Below are 25,319 nucleotides of genomic sequence, written 5' to 3'. Positions count from 1 at the left end.
TTTATCATATATTTAAGATTACCATCATTAGGAGTCAAGTGGATTCTAAGTTAAGGTGATAGCTTCTTAATTCTTGTTTATCTTACAAATTGAGGAAAAACTTATGTTTGAAAGAATACACAATCCATTCGAATATTTTCACAATTATTTTAAAGGTTATCAAATTGGGGGAAAGATTTTGTTTTCTAGTGTACGATTCGTGTGAATGATGGATGAATTAGAATTGAATTTAGGATTAAATAACCATGAAAGACGAAATTACATAAAGAACAGTGGATTACATAAAGAAAGATCGAGGGATATGGGTTATTTTTGGTTAGTAACTAATTGATAAAATCATGCTTTATTATATGATATTTTAGTTAAATTAGGAATCTTTAATTAAAACTACGTAGTTTTGATAGGTTTAGCGTGTAGGCTTAGACGGTTAACAGCACCGTATTCACTTTCCTCATATTTTAATTAATGAAATATAATTAGTATCTTATGTCTTTAAATAGGACTCCATAGATCAGAAAAAAATTAAGAATCCAATAAAAAGCTGAAAGGTGGTACTAGCAAAATAGCCCAAGAACATGATCACCGAGGCGAAAATCTGTTATGCAACTATAACTATAAACCCCAGATGGTCTCTTGCCGGAATGTATGCTCTAGTCACTGGTAGTACAAGGGGGATTGGCTATGCTGTGGTTGGAGAACTGGCGGCACTAGGTGCGGTGGTGCACACATGCTCCCGAACTGAATCCGAACTTAACCAACGTTTACAGGAATGGTCTGCCAAAGGCTTCAATGTTACCGGATCTGTGTGCGATGTCGCTTCTCGTCCTCAACGTGAACAGCTTATTGAAAAAGTCTCATCCATGTTCAATGGAAAGCTCAACATCTTAGTAAGTTCTGTTATTGATTTTCTTAAATGTTGAAAATATGTTTTATGTTATCAACGTGAAAAACATATTGCATAATTACTCTCGTCCATATACATTAAAATTTCTAATAATTAGTATATTATATTTACCCATTTTAATTTATTTTATTGATAATCATATATATATATAGAAAAGGGTTCAACTAAGAATAAGAAGTTTCTTAAGAATGGTAAGAACCAATCAATTTTTGACATTTGGCATTACAAATTATGATGAAAGAATAATTCTTGGAAACTATGTCGGTTATAATGATTAAAGAGTAATTCTAGGAAACTATGTCGGTTATTGGTGATTTTAAATCTCAACCATTGATTAACATTGAAGAGGTATGTACCCGCCTCAACACCGAGCGAGGCGGGTCAACCCACAAGATATAGACAAGAGGCTTGAAATCAAGATATTATGAAGGCACAAAGCCAAAACCTATGCGCATGGCGCATATCACATATGCTCACGCATATCACATATGCTCATGCATCACATGCTCAGGCATCACATATGCTCATGCATCACATATGCTCACGCATCACATATGCTCACGCGTACCACATGCTCACGCACCATATATGCTCACGCATATCACATCTGCGCGTGACGTATCCGCGCGTGACGCATATCACATGCTTGTGCATATCACATCTGCGCGTGAGAATAAAGAGAAGACCTCGCGCATCCTCACGATAGGCGCATATCACACATGCACATAATCAACCTCGTCCTTATCCAAATCAGGATTAGGGCAACCTTGATTGTGCACGACAGACAACCTTCCAGAAGGTATCTTTTTAAGGAATAAGAATATGCTGATGTTGACAGCTGCCAATGAAAGGTGGACAACTCAGCAAAACCTATGTGCAATAATCAATGAAAAAGCACCAGGTGTCCCAAGGACACGTGGCGCGAAGCAATAGGAGGAGGCCAAAAAGGCTCTAATTAGGTCTGAGCCCAATCATTGGAAACCCTAGCACTATAAATACCAAATCAACTCCACAAGGAGAGACACCCAATTACACAGTATTCAGCTATATTAAGCAATACTCTCCAATTTCCTTACTCTCAGATTATTATCTTCTCCTACAAACTCTTATTCTCACACCGGAGGGTTACCCCAAAGAGGACCCCTCTGTCCCTTTCTGAGGGGTAAGTTTACGGTGCTGTTCATTTTGTAGGTGGAAGAATCCAGATCCCAGAGATCCATCGGTGAAATAGCATAATCACACCCGAGGAAAGTTGATCGTCTACCAGTGAGTCGATCTACGTTTCTTCATTGGCACCATCACCTGTTACAACGGCAACAAAATCTCATCAGATCTCTAAAAAAAAAATTTTTCACCATGGTTTCTGGTGTTCGTAACAGCGATCAAGTTCTGGAGGATATTGAGCGTGAGGATGTTAATGAGGGACAGCAGTTTCTGAGGGTGCCGCGTGATTCTACGCGCACCACCAGTAACCATCTCTTCATCACAACTCCTCATGGCCAGACTGAAACTCCTCCAGACGATCTCACGTTCCAAAATCTTACCTGCGGGAAACAAAAAGGGCCAATGGGTCCAGAAGATGAAACCAATGACCCTAAAGAATGGCTCATAAACGAGCAACGACGTCTAATGGACAAGTACAATGAGCTGGTCAAACACAAAAAATTAGCCGACTTAACACAAAGGCAAGCGTTTGATAAGCAAACTGTTCATGGAACAAAAAGGGCGCGCGCGCATGAAGATGGTCACTCTGTTCACACTGAACACGCTGAGTTTAGTGATGAAGAAGTGCACAGCATCAGGAAGACGCGAGATACTCATGCAGGAGGCTCACAGCTCCGCGCACACATGAACATGGCGCCTGGAGCCAGAGCCGATCTGGATCTGCACACACCGTACAGCCCACCAGTGAGAGGGAAAGTGGACGTAACCACACCGTACAGGCCAGCCATCTTGGTGAAACATTCAAAATTCACTGAGCGCATCGCGAAGGCCCCCATTCAGCACAAGACCAAGATGCCAAGTGGTTTGGGCAAATATGACGGCACAACAGATCCAGACGATTTCTTACAAGGTTTTTACAACACTGGAAACCTAGAAAGCTGGACGATGCCAACATGGTGTCACATGTTTGCTCGCTGCCTCACGGGCGCGGCGCGTGTCTGGTTCGAAATCTTGCCGACTGGGCAAATAGATGGGTTCGAGGAACTATTGGAAAAGTTCCAAGCTCACTTCGTACAGCAGCGCAGACACACGCGCGACCCTGATGACATCATGCACTGCGTGCGCAGGAATGATGAAACGATTGAAGACTACATAACTCGTTTCAATCAGGAGTCTCTGGCAATCGGAGGTATCACTGAGCAACTATTGCGCGTGGCCTTTATACAAGGCGCGCGCAGTGATCAACTATGCCGAGCTCTCGTGAGTAGAGATGGCATGCCCACCACTTGGGCCAAGCTAATGGAAGCATCGCGAGTCTTCGCGAGAAATGAAAAACAAATTGCCCAAGATAGAGCGAGAGAAAGAGGGCATCAAGCAAAGGCACCGCGCAACAACGAAAGAAGGGGCAAACAGAACTCTGTATGGTCCAGGTTGCAATCAACCAGTTTTTCTTCCGCAGAAAAGCAGGCGCAACCAAGCTCACCCCAGCCCCAAAAAGACGTTCGTAATCGCGGGGAGGGTGACAAGACGGAAGGCGGCAGAGATCCTAACAGACCTATGCCAAGAATATGGACTCCCCTCACTAAAACGCCTTCACAAGTGTTAAGCACTGAGAATGTCCAGTTCAAAAGCCCCAAGCCACTACACCACAAAGGACCATCAAACAGTGGCAAGTATTGTGAGTTTCACAAGTCCACAGGACACAACACTGATGCATGCGACCACTTGAAGGATGCAATCGAAAAAGATGTGAAATCAGGCAAGCTGGCTCACCTGGTGAAAAACTCAAGACCAGAAAATGAACAACCAGAAGGAGCCTCTGCCAGTAAAAAGTTCAAAAGAATCTGTGTAGCCGAGGGAGGAAGGCAAGGGCAAGGATCAAGAAAGAGAAACGCGCAAATCCAAGGAGATTGGCGCGAGCAACAAGTAATCTTCCCAAGAATCAGGGGAGGCCCTTCCATCAGCAGTCCTCTTGTCATCACTACACACATTGCTCATTATGAAGTGTCAAAAGTCCTGGTGGACACTGGCAGCGAATCAGACATCATGTATGAGCAATGTTTCAGGAAGTTGGATCCAGCAGACCAAGCAAGGCTCGAAATTGTGAATGCACCAATCTCTGGTGTTTCAAATGAAATCATTCATCCCCTAGGTCAAATACAATTTGAACTAACTATGGGGGATGAGAAACACAAGCGAGCCGAAGTTGTCAACTTCTTGGTCTTGCCCACCACTTCATGCCACAATATGATCTTGGGTAGAGGAACGATTGCCCAATTCAACGCCATACCGTCGCCAGCGCACGGCGCGTTGGGGTTCCCAACACCAGCAGGTGTAACTTTTGTATACCGAGATCATTTGTGTGCAGTGACAAGTACACCACGGGAAGGGAGAATGAAACTTCCAATGGCAGACAACGCGCCAGAGGAATGGATTCTCAACCCAAAATTCCCTGAGCAAACGATCACGATTGGCGCTACGATATCAGACGACACGAGGTTGAGAATGAAAAGATTGCTCACAGCATATATGTCGGTCTTCGCGTGGCAACACTCTGATATGACTGGGGTTCCGCGAGACCTGGCGCAACATTCTCTCAACACGTTCAAGTCTGTAGAGCCAATTGCTCAAAAGAAGAGAGTCATGGGGGATGAGAAGGCGAGGGCCATGAATGAGCAGGTTGAGGATCTATTGTGAGCAAACATCATCCGCCCGATACGATACCAGACATGGGTAGCCAATCCTGTGATGGTAAAGAAAAGTAACGGGTCGTGGAGGATGTGCATTGACTTCAAGGACCTCAACAAAGCATGCCCAAAAGACTGTTACCCCCTCCCAAACATCGACGCAAAGGTGGACTCCGTGGCGCCATTCAAGCTCAAATGTTTCCTGGATGCCTACAAGGGCTATCACCAGATTCAAATGGCACCACAAGACGAGGACAAGACTGCCTTCAGAACCGACAAGGGTGTTTTTTGTTACACAAAAATGCCCTTTGGTTTGAAGAATGCGGGAGCCACCTACCAAAGACTTATGGATGCCGTTTTCAGCGAGCAAATTGGAAGAAACTTAGAAGTCTACGTGGATGATTTGGTGATCAAAAGCAGGGAGGAAAAACAAATGCTCAAAGACATCGAAGAAACCTTTGGGCGCCTAAAGGAAGTTAACATGAAGCTCAATCCGAGCAAATGCACTTTCGGCGTACAAGAGGGAAAATTTCTAGGTGTAATGGTCACCAAGGATGGTTTCAAGGTGAACCCTGAGAAGGTGGAGGCCATCCTTGACATGCCCTCGCCATCCACCATGAAAGAAGTCCAGAAGCTGAACGGTAGATTGGTATCAATCAACAGGTTCCTAGCGAACCATGCAAGCAAATCTACCCCATTTGTCAACACATTGAGAAATTGCTTAAAGAAAAGCCAATTCAAATGGAATCCTGAGGCCGAGCAAGCTTTCAGTGAGATAAAAGAATGTTTGATAAATCTGCCCGCGCTCACAGCTCCACTTCCTGGTGAAATTTTGACATTGTACCTATCAGCAGGAGAGCGCGCCATCGGCGCAGTATTGTTGGTCGATCGCAAGGGAATCCAAACGCCAATATACTATGTGAGTCGGGTGCTGACAGATCCTGAGACGCGCTACTCCATCATGGAAAAGTTAGTTTTATCACTAACACATGCGTCGCGCAAGCTTCATAGATATTTCAATGGTCATCCTATTGAAGTTCTAACTGGTTACAACATCCAGCAAGTCTTGCGGCGCCCTGCGCTCTCGGGAAGGCTAACAAAATGGGCGCTGGAATTAGGAGAGCACACGATCGCCTATAAGCCCCGTCCAGCAATAAAGGGACAAGTCTTGGCTGATTTCATTGCAGAAGTCCCCGAAGGAAAAATTGAAGAGGCTCAGCGCGAGGTAGACCCTCCGCAAGCCAATGATGAAGAAAATGTTTGGAGATTATTCACCGACGGAGCTTCAAACAACGAAGGATCCGGCGCAGGCCTCAAGCTGGTGGATCCAGAGAATCAGGAATATACTTACGCCATCAGGTTGGACTTCAAGAGCACCAACAATGAAGCTGAGTATGAAGCCCTGCTGGCTGGCCTGCGCATCGCGCACAAATTCGGAGTTAAAAAGCTAGAGGCCCATGTTGATTCATACTTGGTAGCAGCACAGGTCAATGGCCTTTATGATGCCAAGGAGAACACCATGCCTCTGTATCTAGAGCAGGCGAAAAAGCTCATCGAGCAATTTGACTGCTTCAGAATCATTCATATTCCGCGCAGTGAAAACAAATCTGCTGACGCGCTGAGCAAGATGGCATCAACCAGCTTCGATCACTTTGGCAAAGATGTCAGGGTAGAAGTAATGAGCAACCCGTCGGTGGGAGCGAAGTCTGTCCTTGTAACTCATACAACCCCTTCATCATGGATAACTCCAGTAATGGAATTCTTGAAGGAGGGAAAAGTACCGGACGATCGCGCACAGGCGAGGAAGATAAGACACAAGTCGCAGAACTATGAACTGCTTGATGGTACATTATATCGACGCTCTTATCTTGGACCGCTCATGAAATGCCTAGATGCTGAGGAAGCAAGCTATGTGATCAGAGAGATACACGAAGGAATCTGTGGAATACATGCTGGCCCGCGCATGGTGGTTGCCAAGGCAATGAGCGCAGGTTACTATTGGCCAGGCATGTACTTGGACGCTTTAAAAGAGATCCAAAATGCAAAGCATGTCAGAGCTATGTGCCAAACACCATGCGGCCAAAGAACAACTTGATTCCGGTGACCTCCGCATGGCCTTTCCACAAATGGGCAATCGATATTGTGGGTCCCCTACCGCAAGCGCAAGGGCGAGTAAAATTTTTGGTAGTGGCAGTAGACTATTTTACAAAATGGGTTGAAGCCAAGCCATTAGCAAAAATCACAGCCGAAGCGATGAAGCAGTTTATCTGGAGCCACATCATATGCCGTTTTGGCTTGCCCATGGAAATTGTGAGCGACAATGGCAAACAATTCACTGACAGGAAGATATCCAGCTGGCTTAAGGAATTGCGCATCAACCAAATCTTCACTTCAGTATACCACCCTCAGGGGAATGGCCAAGTGGAGCGCGCGAACCAAAGCTTGTTAAATGGGCTGAAGAAAAGGTTGGAGGGAGAATTCCATTCTTGGGTCGAAGAGCTACCTAGTGTCCTGTGGGCACACAGGACATTAAGCAAAACCAGCAATGGCGAATCCCCGTTCAGCCTAACCTATGGAACGGAGGCTATGATTCCAGCAGAAATTGGATGCCCATCCCATAGAGTGCTCATGATGAACAAGATTGATAACGAGCGCGAAAGGAGGTTGGATCTCAACTTACTTGAAGGGCGCAGGGAGGCGGCTATCATCAGTGAAGCCAAGTACAAGAAAAAACTGGAAAAATATTACAATCAGCGCGTGAAAGAATGCCACTTCAAGAAGAATGATTTTGTCCTTCGAAACAATGAAGCTAGCCGCGCGATACCCCCGGGAAAGATGTCCCCCAATTGGGAGGGACCTTATCAAGTCTCGGAAGAATTGGGAAAAGGGGCATACGCTTTAAAAGATTTGAATGGAAAGAAGATCCCGCGCGCATGGAACGCGGCACAGCTTAGAAAATGTTTCATGTAAAAATTGTCAAATTTGTGATCAAGGCTCTTTAAGCCATTATGAATAATGATACGCGCTATCTTCTCTTAATGTGGATTCTATTACCTTTTGCATACATGTTTCACACTTCCCTTTATTAATTTTGAGCAATATGACAACATTGTATTGACATCAAAACAAAAAATAAAACGAAGTAAAACATACATGCGCGAGCTTCAAGATCAAACGCGTTAACGAGTCTTAACTCTAAAACGTCAGGGCCTTAGCCCAATAATATGAGCCTTAGCTCAGGGCCTTAGCCCAATAATGTGAGCCTTAGCTCAAATCACTCACAACATCCATCCTACATGCTGCGCAGCCTGACCATAAAAATACCTAAGCACAATTAAGGCAAAGCAAATGCCAAAACATAGTTGTTAAGGTCTCAGGTCGAGGTCGCGCATGAAATTGTAATGGATATCAGAGTAACACATACTGACACGTAAAGGCTAAAAAACTCATAATTCCCTATAATAAATGCGCGATAACGTCGCGCAAAAGAGGAATAATGAAGCGCCAAAGCACGTGTCAACATAGTCAGGATATTGCAAAATCACTTACAATATGACAAGGATTAAGTATAATAATTTCCTTACAACCTTGTTCTTATTTCAACGTGCAAGCATATCTTATATTCAACAAGCAAACATGCAATATAAAGAGATGAATGGGGAATGCGCAAGATGCGAATAAGGGAAAAACAAAATTTCATTCCAAAGCATTGAAATTTACAAGTTTACAAGATGATGAGATACAAAACTACAAATAAAAAACAAAAAACATGAAGGGCTTCTCAAGTCTCCACGTCGACGTCAACCTCTTCATCGTCCTCATCACCGCCCTCAGCATCTAGCGCAGCCCACTCCTCGTCATCTCCAAACTGACCATAGTCAAGATGTTCGTCCTGAATGGAGTCGCCTTCTGTCACAATAGTGTCAGGAGCGGGTCCTTTGGCCACGCCAGAGCCGCTAGCAGGGGCAGCATTCCCCGCGCCATCATCGCCGCCACCAGCCCCTTCGCACTCGTCAAGTAATTTCTTTAGCGCGCCGAGATCGGGCTGGTCAGCAAGCGCGGATATCTGCAAATCATAAGGAAAAATATTAGTACAAAAAGACTTGGAAAATAAGTCAAGGTAATCTCATTAAGGTTAAAATACCTGCGCAAGGATGGGAATGGGAGTATTCAAATACTTCTCCCCCATCTCGGCCATGTCCGCGCAGGCAACGTTGCTCTGATAAGGGTAGTCGGATGGGTTCTTCTTCAGCATGCCATATTCATAGCCATCCTTAAACCCTTCAGCTCGACCCACCAAGCGCGCGGCAGCGTTGCAATCCATCACAAGGGCCTGAAACTCGTCTGAGTATTTCATCGCGTAAGCGCAACGAGTCATACCCTGTGAGATTAGCCATTGGAGATCCTGCGCGAGGGAAGAAACAGACGTCTCAAGAGCAGGAATCTGAGAGTTTAACAACTCAACAGTTTCCTTAGTCTGTTTCAGCTCCTCTTTGTCGGACGCTGCTGCCGCCAAGGCTTCTTCCTTTTCCGCTCGCGCAAGCTCGAGTGCTTCCTGGCTAGACGCTGCCGTCGCCAAGGCTTCATCTTTCTCGGCCCAAGCGGCCGCCAGCTCCTTCTTCAGGCGCGCAACCTCACTCTCCAATGATGATTTGTCAGTTATAGACTGGACAAGAGCTTGGTCACGCGCCTCCGCGTCCAGCTCCAAGTCGCGCACTCTACGCGCGTACTTGGCCGCGTCCACCTCGGCCGCCTGTAGCTTCTCCCGCGCAGCCTGTAGCTCATGCCCGCGCTTCACGAAGGCGGTGTTGGCACTTGCTCTGTTCTCGCTGAGCTCTGCTTGGAGTTTCTCAGCTCTCTCTCGAGCATCAGAAAGATTCCAAGCAGACACTTTTGCTTCTTGCTTGGCTTCCGCAAGAGCATCACGTACCTTTACGTAATCATAGCGAAGCTCTTGGGAGGCAGCAAAGAAAGCCGACCCAGAAAACAGATGATCGTTGAGCAAGTCATCGCGAGCGCGGTCCTCCTGAAACCTCCTTTCAGCTGGAGGCACAGAATGAGCCCAGAAGTCCTCACACACACCCATGGACTGAAATGAGCTGTCCTCAGTAATATTCCATCTCGGGCGGTAAATGTGATCGGCTTCCTGCAAACACAAAGTAATGATCTAAGTCATCAAAACACTAATATGGAAGTCCGTGCAGCGGAGCAAAAACAAACTTATACCTGCGGGGATGAAGCAGAAAAGTCAGCGCCAGGCCCACGAGAAGACGGCGCCGCGAAACCTCGTGGCGCTGCAGGGCTGGCACGGCCGCTGTCGGAGCCTTCAACTTGAACCTCCTCATACTCCTCTGAAACAGGCCTTTTCTCCTGCGACCTAGAACCAAAATCAGTATCGCGAAGAGGGCTACGCGCGGGAGGAGGTGAGGGAGGTCTCGACACCGCCAGGTCGGCGCGTAAAACGGCCTCCTGCTCCTTAGTAATCCCGATGAGGGGAGATTCAGCGCTTGCAGGAGCAGGAGCAGAATCAACGGCGCTAGCACCGGCGCCAGCAATGCCGCCAGCAGCTTGTACGCCAGCAATGACTCCTATGAAAAAATCAACAAAAAGAAATGGTTCATGACTTGATCTAAAAGAAAAAAAAGTCAGAAAATAAAAGCGCAATACATACCTTGGCGCAACTCCGTTCGCGAGTCAAACATCGCCATGAAGTCCATTCTCCCCTTTTTTGAGGGTAAAACAGGGGACTTCGAAGCGACCTCCGGCGCAGGCTCGGCACCTTGTTGCGCCTGAGGTTGATCCACCAAGGTCGCCGGCTCTACAAACATTTGAGTGAGCAAAGATTCATTAGTAATTCTATCAGAATCGCGCTCATAGAACCATAAAGGATAAGCAAAGTATACCTGTCGAAGAGGAAACGGCAGGCGCAACGCCGCTCCCCTTTTCCGCCGCGCGAAGGGAGGAGGTAGTGCCACCATACCTCGTGTGGACAGGAGGTCGGCCCACTTTTTGAGGCAGGGAAGACAAGGAAAACTTGGTGGTAAACACTTGGGTTTTCTCAAGTCCCTTCGCCTGAGTAGGAGGATCCTGAACAACAGGGGCATCATCTTTCTTCTGTTTCTTACTGGCCCCTGCGCCAGTTTTCCCTTTAGCTTTACGCTTTAGTTGGGGCACCTCAGCCTCCTCCTCCTCCTCCTCTTCCGCGAGCTCTAGCTCGTAGTTCTCAAGCGCGTCTACAATACACGCAACAGAAAGGTTAGCCAAATCTTGTATTATAAAGGCATAAGCATAAGTAAAAAGGCTTACCAGGCGCGTCGCTGTCAAAGCGAAATCCAAGATCAACAGGGATGAACATGTCATCGAAGCGATCGGGGAAGCCAACCTCCCCAGCGCCCAGCGCGACGGAGTCACCCTCCATGTGCTCATCATAGGCGGCGTGGACATACTCCTTGCTGACTGCACAAAACAAGTCAAATGATATCAGAAAAACGATTTATGTTCGCGCAGAAGTAATGCAATGAGTTAACTTACACAAGCCGTCAACTTGGATAACGGGCTCAGTCGCGCTGTCGGCCCACCTCCTGCTCATACCAACCCCCACCAGCGCCTCCTGGCAAATATTCTTGGCGGGGGATGGTTCGGCAGTCAACTTTTTTACCCAGGCGCCAGTTGGGTTCTTGAAGACACCCACATCCGCAGGCGCAGAAGAGATCGCGCGCATGGTCATGCGGATGGGGATCACACCAGCCCTGATATAGAAAAATCTCTCAGACCAGTCATGAAGGCTCTTGAATGAAACAGTGCAGCACTTCACCTTCTGACTGCGAGGAATAAATGAGAACCAAGAATCTTGGATCTTGGGCTTATAAAAAAACTGAAAGCGCCGAGGGGTGGGCTCCTCGCGCTGAGATTTGCACATGAACTCAAAATGAGTCATGCGCACGAGTCCAAACGGATGGACTTGGGATATATGAATCCCATAAAACCTAAGCAGCGCACCCACAAACCTTGTCATCGGGAGACGAAGGTTGCAGTGGGTGAAAAAATGGCAATAAAGGGATATATAGCCGGTGGGCGGGTCCGCCGCCGTTTGCCCAGCCGCCGGCAGCATGCAGCCATACTCAGGGAGAAAACCCTGAGAGGCGATAAGGCTGTCAAAATCGGACTGCCTCAGTTTACAGGGGATCTCATCCCACTTCTTCACTGCCTTGGTTTTCCCTACCTCCTCCGATGAGGTCTCAGCAGCCCTCTTCCCCTTGCCGGTCTTCTTCAATGTAGACATTACTAACGATTTCACACGGCGATGGATAGGGGAGATTGTGTTGTCTGAGCTATCAGACATACAACTATAAAATCGGACAAAGGATGCTTCTGAAGAACAGAGATCTGGAAGCAGAAGACAGGTAATCGGAATAGAATGAAAGAAAGGAAAGCTCTGAATAAACAACAAGGAAGATGAAGGATAAAACTCTAAGGGCTTGCTTTTATAGGCCCAGGAGAGAGAAAATTTGGTACTGATCGGACTTCACGCGCCTCCACTCGCAGGTGTCAGCCAACGCGAGCGCGACACGTATCCCTGACACTGTGTGAGGGGACACGAAAAGAAAAGATACAGGGGCTGCCAGAGTTCATGCGCCACCACTCGCAGGTACGGACCAACGCGAGCGCGACACGTGTCCCTGACACTATGTGAGGGGACATGAAAGGCAACTGTAGCACCTCGAGCACATGAAAAGTCTGACACGTCTCCATCACTGACGCATGTCAGCAACAACCAACCACGTACATAGACGATTCGTTTCAACCAAAAGGATAGAATTTCGCGCAACGACGAGTAATAAGAAGAATAAGACAAAACCCTACTAAAAGAGCAAACTATTAAGTCTAATATCTATCTTACCTCGCTCGCGCGAGACAAGACACACATTAGACTGGGGGGGCTTGAAGAGGTATGTACCCGCCTCAACACCGAGCGAGGCGGGTCAACCCACAAGATATAGACAAGAGGCTTGAAATCAAGATATTATGAAGGCACAAAGCCAAAACCTATGCGCATGGCGCATATCACATATGCTCACGCATATCACATATGCTCATGCATCACATGCTCAGGCATCACATATACTCATGCATCACATATGCTCACGCATCACATATACTCACGCGTACCACATGCTCACGCACCATATATGCTCACGCATATCACATCTGCGCGTGACGTATCCGCGCGTGACGCATATCACATGCTTGTGCATATCACATCTGCGCGTGAGAATAAAGAGAAGACCTCGCGCATCCTCACGATAGGCGCATATCACACATGCACATAATCAACCTCGTCCTTATCCAAATCAGGATTAGGGCAACCTTGATTGTGCACGACAGACAACCTTCCAGAAGGTATCTTTTTAAGGAATAAGAATATGCTGATGTTGACAGCTGCCAATGAAAGGTGGACAACTCAGCAAAACCTATGTGCAATAATCAATGAAAAAGCACCAGGTGTCCCAAGGACACGTGGCGCGAAGCAATAGGAGGAGGCCAAAAAGGCCCTAATTAGGTCTGAGCCCAATCATTGGAAACCCTAGCACTATAAATACCACATCAACTCCACAAGGAGAGACACCCAATTACACAGTATTCAGCTATATTAAGCAATACTCTCCAATTTCCTTACTCTCAGATTATTATCTTCTCCTACAAACTCTTATTCTCACACCGGAGGGTTACCCCAAAGAGGACCCCTCTGTCCCTTTCTGAGGGGTAAGTTTACGGTGCTGTTCATTTTGTAGGTGGAAGAATCCAGATCCCAGAGATCCATCGGTGAAATAGCATAATCACACCCGAGGAAAGTTGATCGTCTACCAGTGAGTCGATCTACGTTTCTTCAAACATGATCCAATGACTATGATTTATTCTTAGTTTTCCTAGGAAACTATCTCTTTTTATTTTAACCTACCCCTATATATATAGCAAGTGGACCCATAGATTACTGCAACGTGGCACCAAGAGCCAACAGAAACCAATGAAAATTGAATAGTAACTTGTGAGGAGGAACAAAACTTGCTAAATAGAGTAATTCATCAAAAATAAATAATGACGATAAAATAGTAGTTATCTTAAGTTATAACGAGTCAAGGCTCATATACTAGATATCGATCTATCAAGGTTTATTGTAGATAAATAATGTTGGGACGAACATGCTTAAGACTGTTACCACGGAGTTTACCGCTGAGGAGTATTCGATGTTCATGGCTACCAATTTGGAATCTTGTTACCATCTATCTCAGCTTGCTCACCCTCTTTTAAAGTCTTCTGGAGTTGGTAGCATTGTCTTCACTTCTTCTGTTGCTGGTCTAATTAACATTTCTAGGGGGTCTATCTATGGAGCCACTAAAGATATTCAATTTTTTAAATGGTTTGGAAAATGGCTAGGTGTTTGTACAAATAGGCGGTTGGTATGGGACTATGGGTAGTGAAGTCATGCAAAAGCTGGCATTGAAATGTTAGATTTAGCTTGTCAGGAAAGCAATCTCAAAGTGACAATGCTCGAAATTTTGTATACTCGAAAAAAATGTATATAAAGGCCCATGGTTTCAGTACTCATTTTGTATACTCGAAATTTTGGAGACAATGCTCATGAGTTATAAACTTTAAAAACTTTATACATATACAGGTGCAATAAATCAGCTTGTGAAGGATTTTGCATCTCTTTTTATTATAGTTGTTGTCTAATCAAATATTAATGGGATATTTAATTGGTTTGGTGCAGTTGCTAAGTGATAAGAAGTTTTTGGATCAATTGGTATCTAGAACTCCTTTGAAACGACCTGCAGAACCATATGAAATTTCAGCAGTGGTGGCATTCCTTTGCCTCCCGTCTGCTTCTTACATCACTGGCCAATTAATCGCTGTTGACGGAGGATTTTCAGTCAACGCATTCCCATGATCAAGAAATTCACCAAACAATTGTGTGTCAATTTTACGTTGTTTTTCAATAACAAAATTCTTATATTGGTTGCTTGTGTGTGTGCGCGTGGTGTGGTCTAAAATTGGATTTATTATCAAGTTTGAAGTTCAAATAAAGAGGTTGTTTGCAACGTTGGAGTTGGCCTATTCCATCACTAAAGATCAGCCTGGTTTGCTATTTTCTGATTCAGTCTTTGTTTGCGTTCGTTTGTAGCCTATATAAGGCAGTGTTGCTTATTTCCTTGTATATAATCGTGCAATTCTTTAATAAAAATCACAAGCCTTATAATCGTGCCTCTCTTTCTTGTTAAAGTTATCCGACCAATCCAAGTTTCTGAATATCAACAGTGGTATCAGAGCTAGAGCTTTGGTTCAATACCTAACCCGAGTTTACTCCCCTTGATCGATCCTATGGCTTATTAGAATGAATTATAAACATGATATGTATTATTAGTTCTTTGTACTTATGAAATATTTGTATTCTTAATTAGTAAGGATAAAGATAAAAGGGAAGGATATTATTTTGACATATCGGAGCTGCTTAATAACCGTCATAAACGATCGTGGCACCAAGAGTTGCGATGGTTGGAATAACCGTGCCTTAAGCCGCCCTTTCATCTTGTATAAATATTATCATTATTCACATTGTAAGATACGAGGTTCATTTGATCTATCGTTAATGAAATTGTCGATTACTTTATCTGTTGTTTGTTCTTATTTTCCAGTATTCATGTTGGTCTGCACATTAGTAGGAATATCCGAATATCAAGATATAAATGATAATTTCGTGGTTTTACTACATCTCAATGAAGAAGTTGAAATAAAGAGTTAACCAACAACAATTGGTGTTGCGTTATTACGTTACAAAGTGCCAAAAGGCGGGAAGAAAATGAAATAAAGAGCTCATTTCATGTTATAAGTCTATTGTATTTTGTTAGTTAACTGTCGGTTGTACTTTATGTTTTCGTTTATCTTGTTATCTATGTTTGGACCTTAGGCCATTGTAAATTCGGCCCATTTGGGCCCAAGTAATGAAAAGAGGGCCCAAGTAATGAAAAGAAGGCATGACATGCTTAACCTTTTGACATAAATAGCAACCCTCAACAACTCTATCTCAACCTTATTTTCTTATGTTTCCTTTATTGGAAATAATTCAAACACATTCAAGAACCGAGATCGTGGTTAACTTGTTGGTGATTTTCTCTAACCAACAACAGAGTTTGATTCAAGAAAAAGTTGTGAGATCCAGTTTAGGGACCTACAATTGGTCATGGAAACACAAAAGCTGATAAGGCCATGCTCACTCACTTAGAGGAATCACCTGATCCTGACTAGATAAATCAAATTGGTAAGCTAATGCTAGCCAATGTCCATTTTCATCACCAGTTTTGGTAATAAAAAAGAAAGATGGCTCATGGTTTCCTATTCCGACTATTGATGAGTTTCTGGATGAACTTCATGGTGCAACATTTTATTTCTAAAATTGATTTACGTTCCGGCTACCATCAAATTCGGGTTTCACATGAAGACATTCACAAAACCGCGTTCCGCACCACCGATGGTCATTACGAGTTTCTTGTCATGCTGGTTGGACTCACCAACGCTCCATCGACATTTCAATCGGCCATGAACGATTTGTTTCGTAAGGTACTACGTCAATTTGTCTTAGTTTTCTTCAATGACATTTTGATATATAGTTCCACCACTCAAGCTTACCATTATGAGTATCTCAAGTTTGTTTTCAATACCCTTATCAACAACCAGTATGATGCTAAGGCCTCAAAATGTGTTTTTTGTGTTTAAGAGATTTCATTCTTAGGCCACAAAATCTTGAACGCCGGGTTGCTCCGGAACCGGATAAAATCCAAGCCATCCAGCAGTGGCCACCGCCATATTCTTTCACTACCTTACGAGCTTTCTTGGGTCTAACCGGCAATTATTGCCGTTTTGTTCGGGGTTACACTCGGCTTGCATCTCCCCTCACCAACCTTTTGAAAGCCAAAGAGTTCGCATGGAACCCCGAAGCCAACCTAGCATTTAACTCTCTCAAGTCCCACATGAAAACCTAGCATTTAACTAATTCAAGATATTCAGGCTGATCCTTCGAGTTTTCCTCATCATCAGTTCTGTGAGGGTCTTGTTTATATTCATGGGAAGCTATTGGTGCCACCAATTTCGGATATCTGAAACTGTTTGTTACCGGAGTTTCACTCTTCTTTCGTCGGTGGCCATGCCGGTATCAATTCAAAAGGAAAAACGGCCATATGGGTGATCGTTGATCGTTTGTCTAAGTTCGCCCACTTCATTGCACTTCCAACGGGGTACACTTCTATTTCTTTAGTGTTATTTTCATGCGTGAGGTGTACCGTCTTCATGGGTTGCCGAAATCAATTGTCTCGGACCGAGATCGTGTATTCATTAGTAGTTTTTGGAAGGAGTTATTTAAGCTCATGGGTACTCAGTTACTACATTCCAGTGCATACCATCCAGAAACGGACGGTAAGACCGAGGTAGTCTACTGGGCCTCAAAATGTATCTCCATGCATTCGTTTTCAACGAACCAAGAAACTGGGAACGATATTTGTAGTTAGCTAAATTTTCCTACAACACAGCTCATCATTCGACTATTCAAATGTCCCCATTTAAAGCTTTATATGGCCGAGATGTTTCTTCGATCCATGACTACATTCCGGGTGAAACAAAAACTGCATCGATTGAGAATTCCCTTCTGGAGCATCAGCCCATAGTTGACCAATTAAGGTTTCCATTGAAGTTGCTAAGAAAAAAATGATCAAGTATGCAAACAAGAAAAAGAGTTCTAAGTTGGTGATTATGTGTATTTACAATCGTCGGTGGCAACTGGTTCGAATCATAAACTTTCACGTCGTTTTTATGGTCCGTATAAGATCCTAGAGCGCATTGGTAAGGTGGCGTACAGATTGGAATTACCACCGGAGTCTCGCATTCACCCGGTGTTTCATGTCTCTTTGTTAAAGAAATGTCATGGAAACAACAGAGGGAGTCTTGAGAAATTCGGATATGAAATTGAAATTAGTTTCCTGCCTGAAACTATATTGGACGTTCGTTTGGATGCTCGTGGAAAAACTCAGTTGTTGATTAAATGGGAGAAAAAACCACTTGAGAAGACAAAGACACATTGGAAGAGATGTTTCCGACATTGCGAACAATGAAGTTTTTCAAGGAGAGGGGGATGATACGGACCAGATCCAGCCCAACAGCATGCTCCGCCCAAACGAGAGATTAACAGGCCGACCCGTTTCCAAACATGAAGACATCGTTCCTGTTTTATTACTCTTCTTTAATTAATTTGTTGCCTAGTCTTGCATTATTTCCATGTTCCTAACTTAGTGGTAGTGACATAAAATAAGGATCATGGGTGGTTAATCCATTGATCTAGTGCATGTTTAAATTTTGTTTTGCATAATGAAAAATACCGAGAAAATTGTCCCAAAGCGTTCTCTCTTTTCTTTCTATTGCTTGGAGCCTAATCCCCTCTAAGGATTACCGATCACATACCTCGTAAAAGAAAAGAAATTAGCTTCATAAAGGAAGAAGGTACTTTTTTTTATCAGCTAATTTTATATACTTGTACTTTATCTCACGTATTAATATTAAAGAAGTCGCGCAAGAAGAAGCAAGCAGTCAAAGACATGCGGATATGGACATTTTTTGATGCATTGGATTTAGGAGTTTTACCGGTTAGCACGCAGGTTTGAAAGTTATTAGTAAAGATTGGAGTTTATGACAGTAAGTAGTGAAATCTAATATATCATGCATTTCGGTATGTAGTGATAGTTTTGGATCATGCCTATGATGTGCTGACTAAACATATATAGGGATCTTTTGTTTAGTTACTCTTCAGATGATATATCTTTGGGCCTTATTTTATGGTCGGGTCAACTCGAAAGTATCATGTTGATTCGATGAAAATGGGTTTTGAGTTTCCACCAAAGGGGGTTAATGAACAACGGACATTAATGGAATCAATGTGCCATATGGTTACTCATTACAGTGTATAAAACTTAGTTCATATACACTTGTTTATCAGGAAATGAAGAGTTGTTATTCAATACAGGAAATGAATAGGCAAATGAAAAAGGAATAATCAAACTATAAAACTTTATATGCTAACATTATCTAAATAGAAACTTTTCTCAAAACCCATAAACTTAAAACGGCTAGTCTTCGAGGTCTCCGATTTTGTTATACGTTTCATGTTAATTTGTGTAACAAATGAGTTATATTAGCCAACCCATCATCATCGTACCCGGTATATTTCACCAATAGCCAGAGGCTGCATCCAACGAGACCCAGACTCGATAGTAGTTTTACATCAAGCCTTGGACATAAGGCACATAGCACTCAACCATCGGTCGATTGGTGCATGTACTCTTGTCTTTCGGCTATCAACGCAACTACATGATGCGTGATTACCTTCCGCCATTTTTAACGTTATTTTCACGATATTAGCCAACCCAAAACCTGATTAATCTTCACTTTTGAACTTGTCATTGTTTAACTCGTCTAATCATCACCCCTTATCAGGGTTGGGTTTATGGTTGCAAGTAGGGTTGTGCAGATATTGATCCTACATTCCTACCCGAAAACCTGAAACCGGACCAACTTAGTGAACGTCGGATTGTCATCAGTCTTATTTTTATAATTCTCAGTCTCGGGTCTGATTACACCCGGCCGGTCTCTACGGTATTTAAATTATACCAAACCGATAAAATCGCAACGGTATTTAAATTATATGTTCACTTGTTAAATCAGTGTTGCGCTACCGGTTTGGTATCAATCTCATTCCTAGTGTGCATGACTTATTTGGCCAAGGCATCGATGACATATGTAACCATTGGATTGACGGAAAACCCTTTCAGCTACCGAATTGTTACATGCCCTGCACCATCCGACAATAGAGGTGCACAAAATACCCAGTTACGGCCCGACCCAAAACCGGAATCTACCCGTACCCGACCCACAGAATTTCTTCCCGGAATCAGAAATACCCGATCAAAACCTGACCTTACCCTACCCGAATCCCAAAAAAAAAACTAGAAAACCTGGTCAAATACCCGACTATACCCAGAACCGGTTTTGACTTTCGTTGACCATACCATAACCGGTTCCTGAAAATACCAACTTGTGCACCTCTGTCCGACATCATGTCCGAATTTATATATGTTTCATGCACCTCTTTCAGTTCTTCACCAGTGAAAAATTAGTTTCGTTTTGCTGTTTCAACAACCTTAACTATTACACTGGTCCAAATCCTTGTAGGATGCATAAGCGAAATTCATTTCTCTAAAAATACAAAATGACACCTGCAGACTCCAAAACAGGGTACATGATTTCATAAAAATATTCAAAATTAAATTTGGAGCAAGACTACAAAATCCTGTCCAAATGATTTTGAATCTTCAGAATTGCAAAGTTGACTACCAAAAAGTCAAAAACTATTAAAACTTTACATAGTGTGATAGGTGATGAGTAAGCATCATAACTAGAAATATTACAAGCCAAAAATCATAAGTAGCAACACGCGCACACACAATAAAAAAAGATAAACTGTCCCACAAGAAATATAAAACTTCGTCATCCTAGGAAGATAACTCGATGCCTCGATCTAGGTCAGCTAGGAACCTGAAAACATTACAAAAAATTTGTAAGAAATTAGCACCACCCGCAATGCAAGAGGCCATCCCCGAGAATCCTAAATAATCCAAGGGCCTGGGGTGAGTAGAAAAAATGGACCATAAAATAAAATATTTTAAGAAAAAGTAAAAAAAAAATACATATAAAAAGTTGTATGCATAATTTTTCAGTAATGGGATGTAGTAGCTTGTATCCATTATTAACTAGACTCATACATGAAGTGAAGTATCACAAACAAGCATTTTCCATTGCATCATTTTGTAAGTTGTTTTTCTTAAAAATTATTTAAAACAAAACCATAAAGAGTAATTTAAAATTTACGGCCCCTAAGGAGAGCGGGCCTTGGGCGGTTGCCCGCCCCCTGAAGGCCATGTGCGGGACCGACAAATTGAACGCCTATGTACAGGTGCTTGGAACAGGGTTAGGTTTAAAAAAATATCCCTTTTTGTAACTCATTTTTTAAAGTTATTACATAATCAGTTTACTTACAACTTTCATAAATAATATATAGATATTTATATATTAAATAAACATATAAATATATGCAAATTGCCATAAAAGAAAATTGACAGATTTTCAGACGTGAGAATATGAAATGAAAAATCAAAAACTTACTATTTTTCATGAACACGGTTGTGATGATGTAGTAGGTTCATGTAAGTTGTTATCACATTGAATTTTTATCCAATCCATCAAATGTTTCATGATATGGTTCGCCTTTTTCCACAAACCCAAAAACCTTGTTACCATCTTATCCTTATTCCGATGGGATGTAGGCACCTGTTTCAATAATGCTTCAATCCTCTCCACCATTATATGTTTGCGTCGCATATCAACCAATAGCTCTTGCACTGTTGCCATGTGGCTCTCCATTATACTTTCTTGCAATTCTCTCGTAAGGTTTTGTATTAATGTAACATTCTTCACAACTCTGATCTCCTGCAAGGTTTGCATGGATCATATATTAAATTCTCTTCTTTTGTCATCATAAATTCCAATACTAAATAGAGTTGTAAATGAAAGTTCGGCGAGCTATTCATCAATACTCGCTCGTTAGAAAAAATTAACAAGAAATTTCGTTCAATTAACCAAATGAACAAACACGAACAGAGGCCACGGTCGTTCAATTGTGTTTGTGAACGTTCGATAATGTGTTCATTAATGTTTTTTGTTTATGTTTATGTTTGTTGATTAAAGCTTTTTAATACTTTTAATGACTTTTCAAATCTTATCATATAGATTTAAGCAAGATTATTAACTGTACAACAAAAATAAACATGAGTATTATGTGATCAATTTGTATGACACCAACACAAACTTGATAGCCGGAACGAACCGATAACACTAATCATTCTCGGTTAGCCAAATTATATCAAACATTGTTTTGAGTTCATTTGTGCTCGTGAACAGTTGACGAACAAGTTCATTTTCTTAACGAACGTACACGAACAAGAAATTCCGTTTGGTTAGCTGTTCGTGAATCGTTTGCTTGTTTGATAAAAGCTTAACGAACAAACGTGAACAAGGTGTTTTTCAATTCAGTTTGGTTTCGGTTCGTTTACAACCCATATATTAACGAATGGTTCACATATTAGAATAGGCTCTACTTAAATCAGAGCGTCAAGTAATCAAAATGTTAACTATATTCATTTTAATTTTATTGTTAGGGTTTACTTGTATTTAGCTGACGAGCCCAAGATAGTAATCAAAGTGTCTTATAGAGCCCAAGTTCACCATTCTGGTTTTTAACTTATATACATCAAGGGTTTTCTCTTCACTGTAACTACACGATTCAGTTAAACATGTAGTCACTTTAGACAGGGCGATAAGTAGAATGTGTAAATAATAATATTATACTTCGTAATGCCAATACCTCATATGAAACCATTGTGAATGTGGCACCTGGAGAACCACCAAGCAAATAACTTTTAACTTCATTAGGCATAGTTATTTCATTTTGTGTTTGCTCTCCTGAGGTAACATAAACTGGATAAACTTTTAGACTGTTCAAGTTGACAAATGGATAAACTTGATTCGAGATTAGTTCCATTGACGAAGAAAAAAACTGCAAAATATCAAACACACACACACACCATTTTATAGAGTATGCAAACACAAATAACAAGAATATTCCGTTGTCTATATTGGAAACCTTTATTATATGCGCATAACAAACGTTAAGGGACCAATAGCAGCATACCTTGACAAGTTCCAAGTTAAGTGTAAGAAATTTGACACGATGGAGTTGTTGAATTAGACAAATAATTTTGCAGGTATATGCCTTTACATCATGGTGATGATCAATACATATATCAACCTTCTCTAGATGATGAAGGTCGGTAGGAAGCTGCAAAGGACCATCATCATTATCCTTATAGGAATAATAATTATCTGTATGCATCAAGGAGGAAAGGTTGGGTGCGGAAATCACATGTACCCCTCGCCATTTTTTTATAGTAAGATTCTTGAGTTGAGGTGTAACCACATTGACACGTCTATAGTTGTTTTCAAGTATTAGACTAGCGAGTCCAGGATGACTTATACTAAAACTATTCAACATTACACAATTCTTCAAAGTGAGATTTTTCAAGCTTGCGCAGTTGGAGAGAAGACCGGCACACTTGTCATTAAAGAACGTGAGAGTCAATGTTGTTAAAGCTGGCAGCACCCAAATAGGCATGGTCGTAATATGGTACACGTGGCCAGGCAAGCACGTTTAAGAGACTGAGAACTAAATATATAAGGTGGGAACTCGACCAGATAGTACACGTGGCCAGGCAAGCACGTGATATTCAGTTGCTGGACGTTGTGGGAGAATGCATAGTCCAAAAGCTTTGAACAAACTCGTGGCTAACCTTTCCGCGAAAAGTGAGATTGACAGTATGCACTTGTGTTTGATTATTTCGACCGGACAGTAACCCTTTAACGAATTTTGAGAACCTGGGCAGCCTACGAAAATCCTGGGTGGAGAAATTGAGGTAAGGCATTGAAGTCCAGATGTACCTCCATCGAGATGACAACGCGCTTGTTTGGACAACGTGTTTGATGCTGACATGAGATAGGATTTTATGGATGAGATCGTCTGGCAAGCTGCTTAGTCTATCATCTTCTACATTCTCCATTATTTCATTAAGCCCGGTATCCATGTCTCTTAATTCTGCCTTGAAAAAGAGAAGAATTCACATGTATTTTGGTTGTTTTGTGTTTCCTTTGCTTCTGTTTGCTAAACCAGATGCATAATGTCTTAGTCTTTTGAACCCATAAGCAGCTGCAGCTGCAATTTGATTGCATTCAACAGTTAGGACATACCAAACACTCAAGATTAGGGATTTGACCCGTCTGCTCAACCTGAACCGATCAGAGCTACAATAGGGTGAGGTTCCGGGTCCTTAGAATACCAATAAACGGGTGGGGGGTCTGACCCGTTAGCACACCAATCAACCATTTAATAATAACAGTAGTTAAAAGCCAAACACGAACTAACTCACTCAGATGAAAAGCTGAGAATAAATAAATGTAAATGAATTTGTAAACCAAAAAAAAACCTAAACCTGATTAACAGATCATACAAGCGTAAGTGAATGTGTCAAAAATCAAACTGTAAACCTGCTTTAGGGGAAGAAAAAGAGACCGTACAATTGTTTTTCGATGTAACCATGCTGGGTGGTGCTCTGCTCTGCTCTGGCCTTTGCTTTAAACCCTAAAATGTATAATTTTGGGGAAAACTGCTCTCAACTCTGTTACTTCCCGCTATAAAATTGAAAAAAGAAAACTTCTTTTCTGTTTTAAAAGTCATTTTACAATTTAAGAAACGTAACTACTCGTCGCACCCGACTTTCAATTTCTTTTAACAATTTTATTTAATGTATTACTAACGTCTAGTCTAATATTTTCTGTAAAGCTTATCATAATAGTAATATTGATTTTCTTTCTATTTATGTTTATTATTCTTTATCATTAACTAACATTTATTATCATTATAAAAATATATTTACAGAAATAATTATATAATCTCTTTATAAAAACGATAAAATGATTTGTATATTTTTATCTTATTATATGTATTCCGTCCGACAAAAAAATCCGTTGTTTGTTAGGTTTGAACGTATAAGATTATTGGCACATTAGAAAAGAACCAACTTGTTTATCAAGTCGATAGTGTTTAATCTCTTTATAAAAACGATAAAATGATTTGTGTATTTTTAAAAACTATGCGGTTTTTTTAAGAAAATGTAAGCTTCTTTAAAAAATATTTAAAAAATACATACTCTAAATATTAAAACGTCCTTTTTAGATAAAAAAAATGTTGCTTGCATAAACAATTTCTTTATTGAAAAAAGACAAAAAAAAAGTTTCATTATATAAAAAAAAAGAAAAGAAAAACTCTTTAAATAATATAAAAAACTCTTTAAAATAATAATGATAATAAAAGATAACCAAGGATTGATGCAAAACTACTATCGAGCCGGAGGTCTCACCGGAAGCAGTCTCTATATCCCTATGGGATAGAGGTAAGGTTGTCTACATCTTACCCTCCTCAGACCCTACCATAGCATTGCTATTGGTGGGATATACTGAGTACGATGATGATGATGATGAAATGTTAATCGAAAAACAAAATGGTTTAAATCGTATTTAATGCAAAAACGTGAGAGATAGGTACATTTAGTAAAAATAAAAGGAAGGATTATAACCCATAATTTAATGTGACTAAATGAAACCATTACAAATCGTTTGTTGTCGTTGTTCACTTATTTTGTGAAAAACTACGAATGTCTTTACAATTACTCTAATAGATTTCAATGCTAGTGATTGAAATTACAACTATGTTAGACCAATGACGTCAAAACAATATGTTTCATATAAATTTGACCTAACTCGATTTTAAGTAGAATTTATATGGGCTCGTAGATAAAGTT

The 25,319-nt window shown here is 41.8% G+C and overlaps 2 pseudogenes across 2 annotated transcripts; one reads left to right on the top strand and one right to left on the bottom strand.

The window, feature by feature from the left end:
• Nucleotides 1–465: 465 nt before the first annotated feature.
• LOC143619138 (tropinone reductase homolog At5g06060 pseudogene) lies at nucleotides 466–14,809 on the top strand (annotated as a pseudogene). The gene is made up of 3 exons (XR_013151670.1): nucleotides 466–887; nucleotides 13,935–14,213; nucleotides 14,480–14,809. The product of XR_013151670.1 is annotated as a tropinone reductase homolog At5g06060 pseudogene (transcript).
• Nucleotides 14,810–20,222: 5,413 nt separating this feature from the next.
• LOC143562457 (putative F-box/FBD/LRR-repeat protein At4g03220) lies at nucleotides 20,223–23,546 on the bottom strand (annotated as a pseudogene). Its single transcript, XR_013140553.1, has 4 exons — nucleotides 22,601–23,546; nucleotides 22,274–22,465; nucleotides 21,016–21,339; nucleotides 20,223–20,388 (listed from the first exon to the last, which is right to left on the bottom strand). The product of XR_013140553.1 is annotated as a putative F-box/FBD/LRR-repeat protein At4g03220 (transcript).
• Nucleotides 23,547–25,319: the final 1,773 nt, after the last annotated feature.

Source organism: Bidens hawaiensis, unplaced genomic scaffold (assembly GCF_021521415.1).
Source record: "Bidens hawaiensis isolate Kalapana, Puna unplaced genomic scaffold, B.hawaiensis_p1.1 tig00000001_1, whole genome shotgun sequence".
Taxonomy (NCBI): Eukaryota; Viridiplantae; Streptophyta; class Magnoliopsida; order Asterales; family Asteraceae; genus Bidens; species Bidens hawaiensis.
This window is presented reverse-complemented; position numbering and strand designations above follow the sequence as displayed.